At 43.5% G+C, this 12316-nt stretch overlaps 1 long non-coding RNA gene across 1 annotated transcript in view; it reads left to right on the top strand.

Annotated features, from left to right (window-relative positions):
• The window catches only part of LOC138284905 (uncharacterized), a 234963-nt gene extending 222885 nt beyond the window's left edge, over positions 1-12078 (top strand). The window contains exon 4 of the long non-coding RNA XR_011201471.1: positions 7111-12078. This is a non-coding gene — a long non-coding RNA (uncharacterized lncRNA). The remainder of the gene's footprint in view (positions 1-7110) is intronic.
• The last annotated feature ends 238 nt before the right edge of the window (positions 12079-12316 follow it).

Genomic DNA, 12316 nt, shown 5'->3' on the forward strand with positions numbered 1-12316 from the left:
CACTTGTAATGAGGGCCTCAGTCTGACACACAAGGACTAAACTAACTGCCAGGCATGTCACATTCTCAGGTCCCAGGGCATGGGAAAGGTCTCAGTTTTAGTAGGGACAGGGAGTGTTTTTCATGTGCGCTTACCACTTTTACCGCTCAACAGTGTGGAGGAAATTTTCCGCCTCAGATTTCGGTCAGTCTGGAGAAGTATGCATTAAACAGAGCTGTAAATCACTGAAAATGGAGCAAAGTGATCCCACAGCAACAGGCAGTGGAGCTCCCAGAGACGAGGTGAAAGGCACATTTAAACCCTATTGCAGGTGTTTTTATAGCTGGTCACACATCTAAAGGATTTCAATATTCTAAGGAGAAGGTGCTGGGTGAGCTCATGAGAACAAGAACAAATCTTCATAACTAACACATGAAAGCACCATTTTTGAAAAATTCATGCCTCAGATTTGCTGAATTGTGGATCAGGTCAGGAACGCCCAGATAATAGGTTTTAGCAAAGACAAGAAAACATTACCGCTATAGGTGAGTTTAATCCAGTGGTGGCTTGCAATTATTGCAGTGGAGCGGCGGGTGTGCAAAATAAATAGTTTAAAGAAAGAAAAATAAATAAAAAGTCACTTACCTGCATGCACAGACACTTAACCAATCCTGGCACTGCTCTTATGCTGTTAATCAGCATGAGAGAAGAAGCAGGATTGGAGGGATCAGCCTCCCTCGGTGCTCCAGAGGGCACTGTAGGCTTCTGCAGACTCTCAACCCAGCTGTCAAAGACAGCTGGGTTGAGAGATTTATAGTGCGCATGTCAGGCTGCCCACTACTGCTGCCACTCAACAGACCCACCCCGTCCTGACACTCGGTTCAGGACGGGTTGATGAAAAATAAAATGGTAATGAATTAACTTATCATTTTATTTTCATTTCTGGAGGCATTTTATTGAGGCAACGCTCCTCCACTGAAATGAAGGGGTCACCCCTTTTTTAGTCAAGCATTACTCAAGGCAAGTCATCACGCTCTCACTGCTGCCCCAATGGCCTTGCCTCCACCCAGTGCTGGACTGGACTTCAGGGTAGTCTAGCACTGTCAGATGGGGCCGTTTGAAAGATCCAGTATGTGAGATGTTTTAACTGGACCAAAACAAGCAGCCCAAACATTGGTCCTTTCAAGTTAGCTTATTTGTCAGACTGCCAGACTGGCTGAAAGGCTATCCCAACACTGTGAAACCACATGAGAATGCACAAGCAACTATCATCAACCCTTACCATAGGTAATTTTAGTCAAATCTTTTTCAGCAATTTGAAAATTATTATAAAACCCTTACTCTCATTGCTCTTCTACTTACATTTTTGCCAAACAGGTGAATGCACACATGTGTTTATTTTGTCTGTCCGATGCCAGTGCTCCACGCAAACAGGCCATCCATGAGGCACAAACTGGTTAAAACTATGGTGCCGAAATCCATGTACACATGCATTGGCTTTGTCGCAGATAGATGCCATAATCCTCACTTGTCATGGAGAAAAGATGGCACATGGGTAGTGCGTAGCGTGGCCCGAGTAGAATTCTTATTACGCTTTCCGAAGTCTGAAAATGTTCTTGTTGCCTTAGCCAATGTGGGTAGCACTTCACTTGAAATACCGGGTTTAAATGCCGAGCGAGTTCACAGCAGCATACAGCCCCAATGCTCAAACATGGGCGTAACACAGAAACTGAAGTGGACATATCTCTCTGTTCTTATAGGTAAGGCTGCAGTAACCCTTCTGCAGATGAATCTGATGACTTTAAGAAATATTAACACTTTGGGGCCTATTCACAAACTGCATTTTGTTACATAGTACTGAAGTAGTGCTTCTTATGTAATACAAAATACAACTCACAAACCTACGTGGGGAGAACTCTGCCTACATGTCTCCTATAACTTCTATGCACAGATCTCTGCAAGAATACGGAGATCTCTACACACATAGGTCTACATTTTAGTTGTAAATGTAGGATGGGCGAGGAGTGGCTGGAAAATGGGGTATAATTACACCTAAATGGAAGAGTTTGAGAGAGGGTTAAGGAGGGCTTTAGGGAGGGACGTGCAGAAATAAAATACCCCACCACACACATACATACACACACAAACACAAGTGTACGCCCATTACTGCTTACAAACGGAACTTCTGAAGATACAACAGCCAAAAACATCCAAAAAAAGTTGTAAAAGATACTGTGGCCCATCGTTGGAGTAAATCCAACACCACACATAGCCACTCACAAGTACTGCAAGACACTATCACTGAACATAATGGAGACTGGGATTTAAAATAACACCCTACAGGAAATAATGTTTAATCAAATACAATTACTTCGACTTTTAAAATATAAAATGTATATGTGTATTTTGTTTAATTTTACATCTATATATATATATATATATATATATATATATATATATGTATACATTACCTAGTGGCGGTCTCCACTACGTAGCTATAGTTAGGGCCATGTTGTTTTTTGACTTGCCAATATCTTTAGCGCCGGTTGATTCACTAAATTTTCCAACAAAAGTGTCACGGTTATTCTTGTTGCACTCTGAAGGTTTTGGGGTGATCACTGAAGCAGAGGCTGAGAAAAGGGAGGGGTGAAAAATGATGTGTTTCCCATGTTAATTCCCATAGGGAATTGAGACCCTACGGGTGATTAGCCACACTTTAGAAATCACTGATTGATTGATTGATTGATAGGATCTTTAGACTTGACTACAGTCCTAACCGCTGGACAGAATTACACCAAATTTGGCAGAAAGCTAGCTTTCGGTATGCAGATTGTGCTTTCGCTTATTTGGTGTAAATCCGTTCAGTAGTTTTTGAGAAATTCAAGGAAATTCAAGGAAATTCAAATTTGAATATCTCTGGCCGCAGTTACTTCACGAATATTTCGCAAATATTTCACAGAAATTCATGAAACGCTGACCGTAACCTGACTAGAAAGTTGCAGCTGTCACTTTATTTCATGTCACATGGTCCCCAGGGGTGAAAATCCTAATTGAAAGTGGCATTGGGGGTCTGGCTGAAGGTACCATGAACCCAGGGGTGTGATATAGGTGTGTTTTAGGGGCAAATTATGGGGTTAAAATAGTTTTACATCACTATGCGCAATATTCACAACAATTCATGAATTTTCACAAATTGTCACAAATTATTCGCAAAATATTCACAAATGTGAAACAATTTGAAAGAAAAAACCATAGACTCATTCATACACTAACTCATTCACTCATATATGCGCTCAGAGACTCATGCACCCACTCACACACCCACTCAGACACTCATGAACCCACTCATACCCACTCATAGACTCACACACCCACTCACCACTGAGAGAGAAAGGCCCTGTGGCTAAGTGTGTGGCACAGGGCTGGGTGGTTATAAGGGCTTGGCAGCAAGGCCTGGCTGTAGGCCAGGCCATGTCACCAACTCCCGCCGCGCATGGCCAACGGGGGTTGGAATAACTTATAGTAATTAAAATTACTCTACGTTAAAAAACATAGACATTCACTGAAAAAAACAAAGGTTACAGGGATGTTATAGTTAGGTTCTGAATTTATTCGTACTAAACCATAGAAATTCAGCAGTTATAGTTAGAGTTCTTTCAAGTAACTATAGCTTGCACCCTAAGGTAACTTTAATTTGTGCCCCCGCCAGTTAGGATCTAGTTGCTATAGAAAAAGCTGTTATTTACTTGCCTATATCTTTGGCGCAGCTTAACGAATCTTCAAGAAATTTTTGAAAAAAAATTGACAGTCACGTGAGCTGTTGTCTGGAAAGTTTTGAAGTGATCTGTCATGGGGGGCTGAAATAAGAGGGGGGAGGGTTAAATTTAGAGCATTTTCAAAGTTAATTCCCATGAGGAAAATTGAACACCGACAGCGCAAAAACCACTGGACGGAATTACACCAAATTTGGCAGAAAGTTAGCTCTTGGTCCAGAAAGAGCCCTCTTTGTTACGTGGTGTAAATCCATTCAGTGGATTTTGAGAAATTTAAGGAAATCTAAATTTGTATATCTAGGGACGCAAAGGTTAGCGACCCATTCCGATCTCGTGCTAAAATCTGATTGGCTGCCAACACTTCAACAAGGAAGTGTTGGCAGCCATCTTGGGACTCGGCTGAAGTCCTGGCTGCCATTTGTTTTATCCTGCAGGTTCATAGCAGAAACTGCGGATTTTTTTGGGGGGGCCCCTAGGGGTGTGTCCTTCTGAGTCCCCTCATGGGGCATAGCGGGGCAGGGTATCCCTACCCTGTCCCCTTATATCTTTTTTCCCTTTTACAAGTTCAGGACAGGAAGTGTTGGCAGCCATCTTGGGACTCGGCTGAAGTCCTGGCTGCCATTTGTTTTATCCTGCAGGTTCATAGCAGAAACTGCGGATTTTTTTTTTGGGGCCCCTAGGGGTGTGTCCTTCTGAGTCCCCTCATGGGGCATAGCGGGGCAGGGTATCCCTACCCTGTCCCCTTATATCTTTTTTCCCTTTTACAAGTTCAGGACAGGGGACTGAGGCCCAGATTTATGACAAAGTGGCGCAGCGTGGTGCTGCACCAAAAGTGGCAGCGTTTCACCACTTTTGAAATGCAAGGATGCACCCTTTTTACAGGAATACAGTGCACCCCTGTGTTTCCCTCTGCATCGGCGCTGTATTAAGCTGTTTGGACAAACACAGGGATCCTTTCACCATAGTGCAAGGGTGTCTGCGTTGAGGGGATATATTGTTTCTGTGCAAGAAGGTGTCACTTCCTGCACATAAACAATCTACAATAGCGATTTGGCACTTCTATGTGTGCTGCAAAATGGAGCACACATAGAAGCACCAAAGGGCCTTCTGAAATGATTGTTTATCTGCAGGAAGGGACAATCCTTCATGGCCTTTTGCTCCTTCTATGTGTGCTGCAAAATGCATGGCAAACTTAATCAGAATCCATTCAGCCATTTCTGCGCTTCATCAAATACAAAAGCCTATGGAACATACATTGGGAGAAAAAAAATCTGTTTGGGACACCCTTTTTATCTTTGCACCACCTTAATGTTTTACCACAAAACTTTCCATCATGTCAAAATGTCGGAAATGCTATAGGTCTGGAAAGGTTTGTGGAGATTTGTCAAATGGGTGATAAGTTAGCAAGGGGCAAAAATCAGAGGAATTCCTTTCTCTGGGAATCCTAACTATAACTACAGAGTGGCTACTGTCACTCTTTAATATATGTATTTTGGGCGTGATTCACAAACTGCTTTTTGTAGTATGTAAAGTACTACTACATTACTACTATTTGCTGAAAAATTGAACTCTCTGCCTCTCAGATATTTTCTATGGAGGGAGAACCCTGTACATGTAAATTTACCACTTGGTAGTAAATGTGGAAGGGACTAGAGGGAGTGGTGGGAAAATGGGGAATATCTACTGCTAAATTAGGGGGGGATTAGGAAAGTATAATAAGGGATTAATCGAGAGGGAAGGAGAAGGAGGAGGTTGAGTGGGGATGCTAGTACAAACATCCACCCACAGAAGAGTAAGACCATTGCTAATCACAAACTACACTTATAAGGTTACTACTGCCTTAAAGATAACAAACAGTAGTAAATGTACTTTAGCCCAGCAATGGACTAAGGCCCATATTTATACTTTTTGACGCAAAACTGCGCTAACGCAGTTTTGCGCCAAAAAAATTAGCGCCGGCTAACGCCATTCTGAAGCGCCATGCGGGCGCCGTATTTATTGAATGGTGTTAGCCGGCGTTAGCCGACCGGCGCTGCCAGGTGTGCGTGAAAAAAAAGACGTACACCAGGCAGCGCCGGCGTAGGGAAAAATGGCGTTTGGGCGTCCCAAAATGGGGCAAGTCAGGCTGAGGCAAAAAAATCGTCTTAACCCGATTTGCGCCATTTTTTTTGGGCGCCCAGACGCCATTAACATGACTCCTGTCTTAGCAAAGACAGGAGTCATGCCCCCTTGCCCAATGGCCATGCCCAGGTGACTTCTGTCCCCTGGGCATGGTCATTGGGCATAGTGGCATGTAGGGGGGCACAAATCAGGCCCCCCTATGCCACAAAAAATAAAATAAAAAAATACTTACCACAACTTACCTTTTCTTCCCTGGGATGAGTCCCTCCATCCTTGGGTGTCCTCCTGGGGTGGGCAAGGGTGGCAGGGGGTGTCCCAGGGGGCAGGGGAGGGCACCTCTGGGCTCATTCTGAGCCCACAGGTCCCTTAACGCCTGCCCTGACCCAGGCGTTAAAAAGAGGCGCAAATGCGGGGTTTTTAGCCCCGCCCACTCCCGGGCGTGATTTTTGCCCGGGAGTATAAATACCACGCACATGCCTGGGAGTCATTTTTTAAGACGGGAACGCCTACCTTGCATCTCATTAACGCAAGGAAGGTGTTCACGCAAAAAAATGACGCTAACTCCATGAACTTTGGCGCTAGACGCATCTAACGCCAAAGTATAAATATGGAGTTAGTTTTGCGTCGAATTTGCGTTGAAAAAAACGACGCAAATTCGGCGCAAACGGAGTATAAATATGCCCCTAAGTGTAGCACCACAAAGGCTACTCACCAGTACTGCAACACACTCCATATTCAATTATGTACTATTTTCCACTTCTTGTAGCAAAACCCTCATGGAGGCAAAGCACAGTAGTGGGGTTTAGAATCTGACTACCAAACTATAGCACAAGTTTCCAGATTCTAAAAGAAGAGTACAATGCTCACATGGGTGTATATACAATGTTTTTATTAAATTGCTTGCAACATCAACAGCTCGCTAATGCTTTTCAGCTAATAAGCCGTGCTCAAATATTTGTTTTAATTAAATGTACTAAGAATAAATGAAAAACAAAATTGCCTACTTGGTAGGGTTTTTTTGTTGTTATTTTCTTCCTCTAATATATAATAAATGAATATGTTTCCATGATTTAATTAATGAATAACCTTAGTTTTGAGAGGTGCTTTGCTCTATCATTTTTTTACTAGGGTAAAAATAATTATTTTAATTTATTTGACATTTATTTATATTTTAAGACATGCATTTTTGTTAAAATAATTGATAAACTTTAATTTTTCTCCTTATTCTTTCTCATAGGGAGATCTCCACAGCGGAGGCAGAGATTTTCACAATGGTGACGGAGATCTGCAGCATAGTGATGGACATCTCTAAGGTGGCAGAGCTCTCCACCTATGTGTGAACAATTATAAGGAGTAGCTTTACATCCATAATTGTTGGATGGAGACATGAAAGTGTGCACTTTGGAGTATATTTACAGTCAGAAATGGTGAATAGCCAAAAGTAGTAAATTTACTCAACAGGGTAAGAGTACATTTACATGTGTAGATTTACTCAAGTAAATTTACCTTTGTGAATAGGGCCCCTAGAGCTGTGATAGAAGAAAAACAGAATCTTCACAGTCTCACAGTTCAGTGTTCATGCATTGGTTTGCTTAGGTGCCCAATCCTCTCGCTTCTCAGGAGTCCTCAATCTCCCTTTCCCCTCACCTGACTCCATCCCAGTGATTGGTCCAGTGTAGCTTGGAAGGAGATCAGGAAAGCTGTATTTGTAAAGTGAAAGAGAAAACAAACTAAAGAAAGTAACTGAAATACAACACCAGGGGTGTCTCTTTCCAGGCCTTTCCTTTACCCTGAAGGACAGCTTTTTAAGTTTTGTCCCTGTTCTTCCCTGAGAGAAATACCCCTTCTTACACCTGCAAAAGAGAAAGGAAACCCATAGAAACTACTGGTGCTTCCAATAGAGTCAGATTTCGTAGGTTAGAAATCCTGTCCCAATACCCTGAGTTACTTCCTCGTCACCCTCTTGAGCAGTCACAGTGTCCTCCTCCCCTCAGCATGTTGCTACTCCAGTTGGAGCGTCTCAATGTCCCTGGATTTTCTTGGCCACCACCCATTCTCCTGTGGCTCCAATCCTGGTCTTCTTCACAGGTCCCAACTTTCAGCAGTAAGTCTGTTAGCCCATTTTTTATGTACATGCCCCACCCTTTGGCCTTTCCTCTCTTTCCATCCTATCTTTCTCCATTCTTTCTTTTCTTTCTACCTACCTTTCCCTGTTCTTATCTATTTCCTCTTTCCACAGTGCCTGATGGAGACTGCGACCTGGCCTGCACTGCGATCACACATAAAAGTACTCCTGATTTTCTTGACAACAATCAAATACATGTAAACTCTTTTTTTTAACAACTTACATCTTTCAAATTACTCATGGCCAAATCTCTGTTGTTGGACATTTACTAAGCTCTCCATCTGCGTTCAGATACCATGGGTGGCTTCTGTACTCTCATTACACAGAGGGTCTTCAGAGGAATGCTACAATAAACATGTCTCTAACTTAGGGTCTGATTTAGAGTTTGGAGCATAGAATATAATGGGATTTATATTTTGGTGGACAGGCTATACATCACCGCAGTAATGGAGTAATCCATCTGCTAAACTCTAAATCAGGCCCGTAGACTCTAGTTCACAGATGTACCATGAATATTCAGCCTGCTTGCAAGTGCCCAGGGTCAGCTTGATCATGCTGGCACTCAGCCATTTTCCTGGATGACTGTAAAATAGGGGTAACTTTCAGAGCTGAATATATTTCCATGACCCAGTATTGAATGGGGCTCTATGGCCCCATCTTATTCACAGCCTTCTGCAGTGCGGGGCTCTTAAATATGTTTTTCAGAGCTGATTTTGGTTTCCATTCCTGCGATAAAGGTGCCTGTACAAGTCCTGTGACCAAGGCAGCCTTTGTAGCTCTGATTATCAAGACCGAGGTGTCACCGTCTGGCCTTTCTAGTAGATGAAATAAAAAGAGTAAATGACATGGAGCTTTTACTGCACTCATTTAAAAATATTCGACTTAATAGCTGTAAATAAAATCCGAGCAAGAACAGACCTAGGAAGACGAGATGTTTCAGGAAACAAACAAGCCTGTGAGTAGCAGTGATTCCAAACAAGGTTTCTACTTCCATCTTTCAAAACGGCTGCCAAAGAGACACATAATTTTAGTATGGCTGCCAACTGCCTGACTTATCTGGTCTTATCAAGCTCTTAAGCTTAGGATCCTCTCCACTTGAAGACTCAGCAATCTGATTAAAGAAATATTTATGATCACCTTGGCTAGACACGAATGCAGTCTCTTAAAACTGATGAGGGGAAATGCTTCTGGCTATTTGCAGAAGCTCTTCTTGAGACTTTCTGTGCATTTTCTGTATTTTACAATTATTTAGTCCAGTCTCATAGGTGCAAAGCTTGTCTGTGGTTGTGGGTTTGCCATGGGACAGGAGCTCTGTGGGGGAAGTCATGGACAAGTCCTGACCCAATTAATAGTGTGCTGTGGATGAGTGTAGGGTTTTCCTGTGGATGCAGTGTATGGGGGAGTGGGACTTGCGACCTCCCATTCAAGGACATGTGGCGTTGGAATATGGATGGATATTCTATATGGGGCTTAATGCAGTTGGGGTGCAGGTCATCTGATTATCTGCCAGTTATGAATTTGTAGCATTCCAAATTGTGGTATCACTGGGACGTGTATTCCACAGGCTCGATTAGGGGGGTTCCTCTGTGTAAATTCTTGTAATTTGTTATTTGGCTTAGACTAGAATTGGAAACTTAGTAAGGTTGCGTACATTTTCCTTCCTTTGCACAGGGAATGACCTGTATTGCCTAGCTCAGCTTGGGTACCTGAACCCTTTCAAGAAATGTAACAGTATTCTACCTGACCCCGGATCTCAAGTTCACATCATTCCCTGTACTTGTGTTTCCTCTGTTTTTCCCCAAAAAATCCAATTCATGCTCTCCTAGGATGTAAAGAATTAGGCAGTGGCTTATGACATGGTGAGTTCAGAGATCCTGGAAAGGGTCATTGTGGTATAGTGAAGCCAGGGTACTCAGGCATGTAGGAGAGAAGCGAGGTAGGCTTCTTTCACTTCCTCAGCCACGCTCACTCTTCTAACTTACATTGAATTCGCTCTCCTCAATAACCCTTTCGCTCTCCCTATCCATGTCTCGATAAACCATCTTACAATCACACTACTTGTAGATCACTCCTTTCACGTTTATTCTCAACTCACTTTCACTCTCAAACGCCACCTACCCTCCACCTCACTCCCCACTCACTTATTTCAGTGCTCATTCTTGATTCACACTCATCCTAAACCTCAGCTCTCTACTATCAATCACTCACTTCTACTCACATTTGTCCTCATTCCCAACTTCACCTTCTACTCACAGTTGCCGTCACCCAGAATATCCCCTCCACTCTTACGCACCCTCAAACCTAGCTTTCAATCCCCCTCACCACCCATTCTCTACTCGCAAACTGCTCAATCTTCTGCTCCTTGCATACTTTGAGCCCTCTTCATGGAACTAGGATCGAGCTCATCAGAAGAACCACAAACCAAGATCCTCCACAGTCACTGAGGACACAAGCCCAGGCCAGTCTGCAGCATCAGAGAGTACCATAAAGATTCTCTGCTAGCACAAATGATATCACAAAACAGAGGATGCACTAATAAAGAGTGTTAGGCTGTTTTCGTAGCTGAAATACAACTGTGAAAGCAGATGTCACTGTGTTAGGAGTCTTTCTATCTTCCCAGGCCTGTAGATGTATGGACATACCCCAGAACTGTACATTTTTGGACATGATCTGCTGCTCAGTAGCAGTGCAGGTACAAATATGTACTTGTCCTACCCCTTCAGGCCCTGTGATGCCCATGCCAGGTTCACTGACAACAGGAGTCTGCAGCCCACTCGCCAATCCTCATGTGGCATCAAGAAGGACACCTAACTATTGACCAATGGATCGGCACCCAGAGCACGTAGACTTTGCTGTTATTCCCACATATGTGAGTGCGATGGGGATGCCCACGCGGGATGATCCTGCTGGTCGTCGTGCCTGGATCTGCACTGGTGAAGAAGCGTCACAGTCTGACAGGCTGCTGCCTGGGCCCCCAAACACCTTTCTCTTAATGCAGATGAGGTCCTTGCACGTCAGAGCGCCGCACTGCTGAGGAGAGCAGTAGCATGCTGCTCAGGCTGGTACGGGTTGAAAACAGACACGTGTGTCAAGGTTGCCATTTCACATACACACCGAGAGAAAGAGCACCTGCATTACTTCTTGTGAATGGGCCTTTGTGGCCTGATAAGTGTCCAAACTGCAAAGCATTCCCACATTAAACGTAGACTAATGTGGCACTGAACACAGAGAGCACACCTTGCATTCATGCATGTGCACCACAGAGGCGGGCAGGCCAGGCAAAACAATGTCTGACTCAGGCTTAGCTGTTACCTCGCAGTCAGTGTTTAATTTGTAAATAAAAAGGTGCCGGTGCCCAAAGCCCTCCTCTTGAACACGCAGCTGCTGCAATGAAATGTGCGAGCACATAATACCGAGGCAGCGTAATCCTGAAGCCACCTCGGGCGTCTTCAGTCCATTTATAGCCACTCCCTGCCCCTTCAGCTCACTCTGTCAGCTTCCTGCTTTTCTCCTTTGCGACGCTTTTTCGTTTTTCTCTTCCTCCGTCTTTCCCACGTGTCTTTTGCTGGCAGTAAATGCTTGAGACAGAAAACTAAGCGCCGGCCCTCAGAAATAAATGCCGGTGCTCCGCACCGGAAACAACAAGCACAAATTAAGCACAGCTCGTAGTCAGGCCAAGTATCCCAGCAAGCTGTGGAAACCCAAAAACTGTTAAAAACAGCTGAGTTGATATATAATAACTGCTTTCAGCTTGAGGTAAAAGCAGAACAGTTGAATGAATATCTCTTCATAGCCAGGAGCAGTTCCCATGTGTCTCATGAAAACCTGTAACCCAAAGCACTCTCCGTGGGATCTCTAAGGCAGCTTTCATTAGCTAATCGATTTAACTCCCGTCATTGAGGTGTTTAAGCACATCTAAAGTCGGTCTGTTTTTTATTTGCTAGGAGAAGTCAGCAATGTTCACATAAAAACGTGTGGTGTTTTCTCTTCCAGATGACACTATAATTTTTCTAGAAACGTACGTTTTAAATAATCATTGTCAATAAGAGTCACTCAATGTACCGATATAATTAAATATATTCAATGGAAAAACAAATGATGAAAAAAAATCACTTTTGTTGAATTTTATAAGTTTTATTATATTTTTACATGGCATGTTGCTTGATTTACATCTTGTAACTGCTCGGCTTGTCCTTGGGCTCTTAGGAGCAAGCCAGCCAGACCTACTGCAGCTCAGGTTCGGCTCTCTGGGAGAGCGGTTTTACTAAGGGCCCCAGGGCTAGTCTGCTTTTGAAAATACAAGCTTCATTTTAGCGAG

This window comes from Pleurodeles waltl, chromosome 1_1, assembly GCF_031143425.1.
Source record: "Pleurodeles waltl isolate 20211129_DDA chromosome 1_1, aPleWal1.hap1.20221129, whole genome shotgun sequence".
Taxonomy (NCBI): Eukaryota; Metazoa; Chordata; class Amphibia; order Caudata; family Salamandridae; genus Pleurodeles; species Pleurodeles waltl.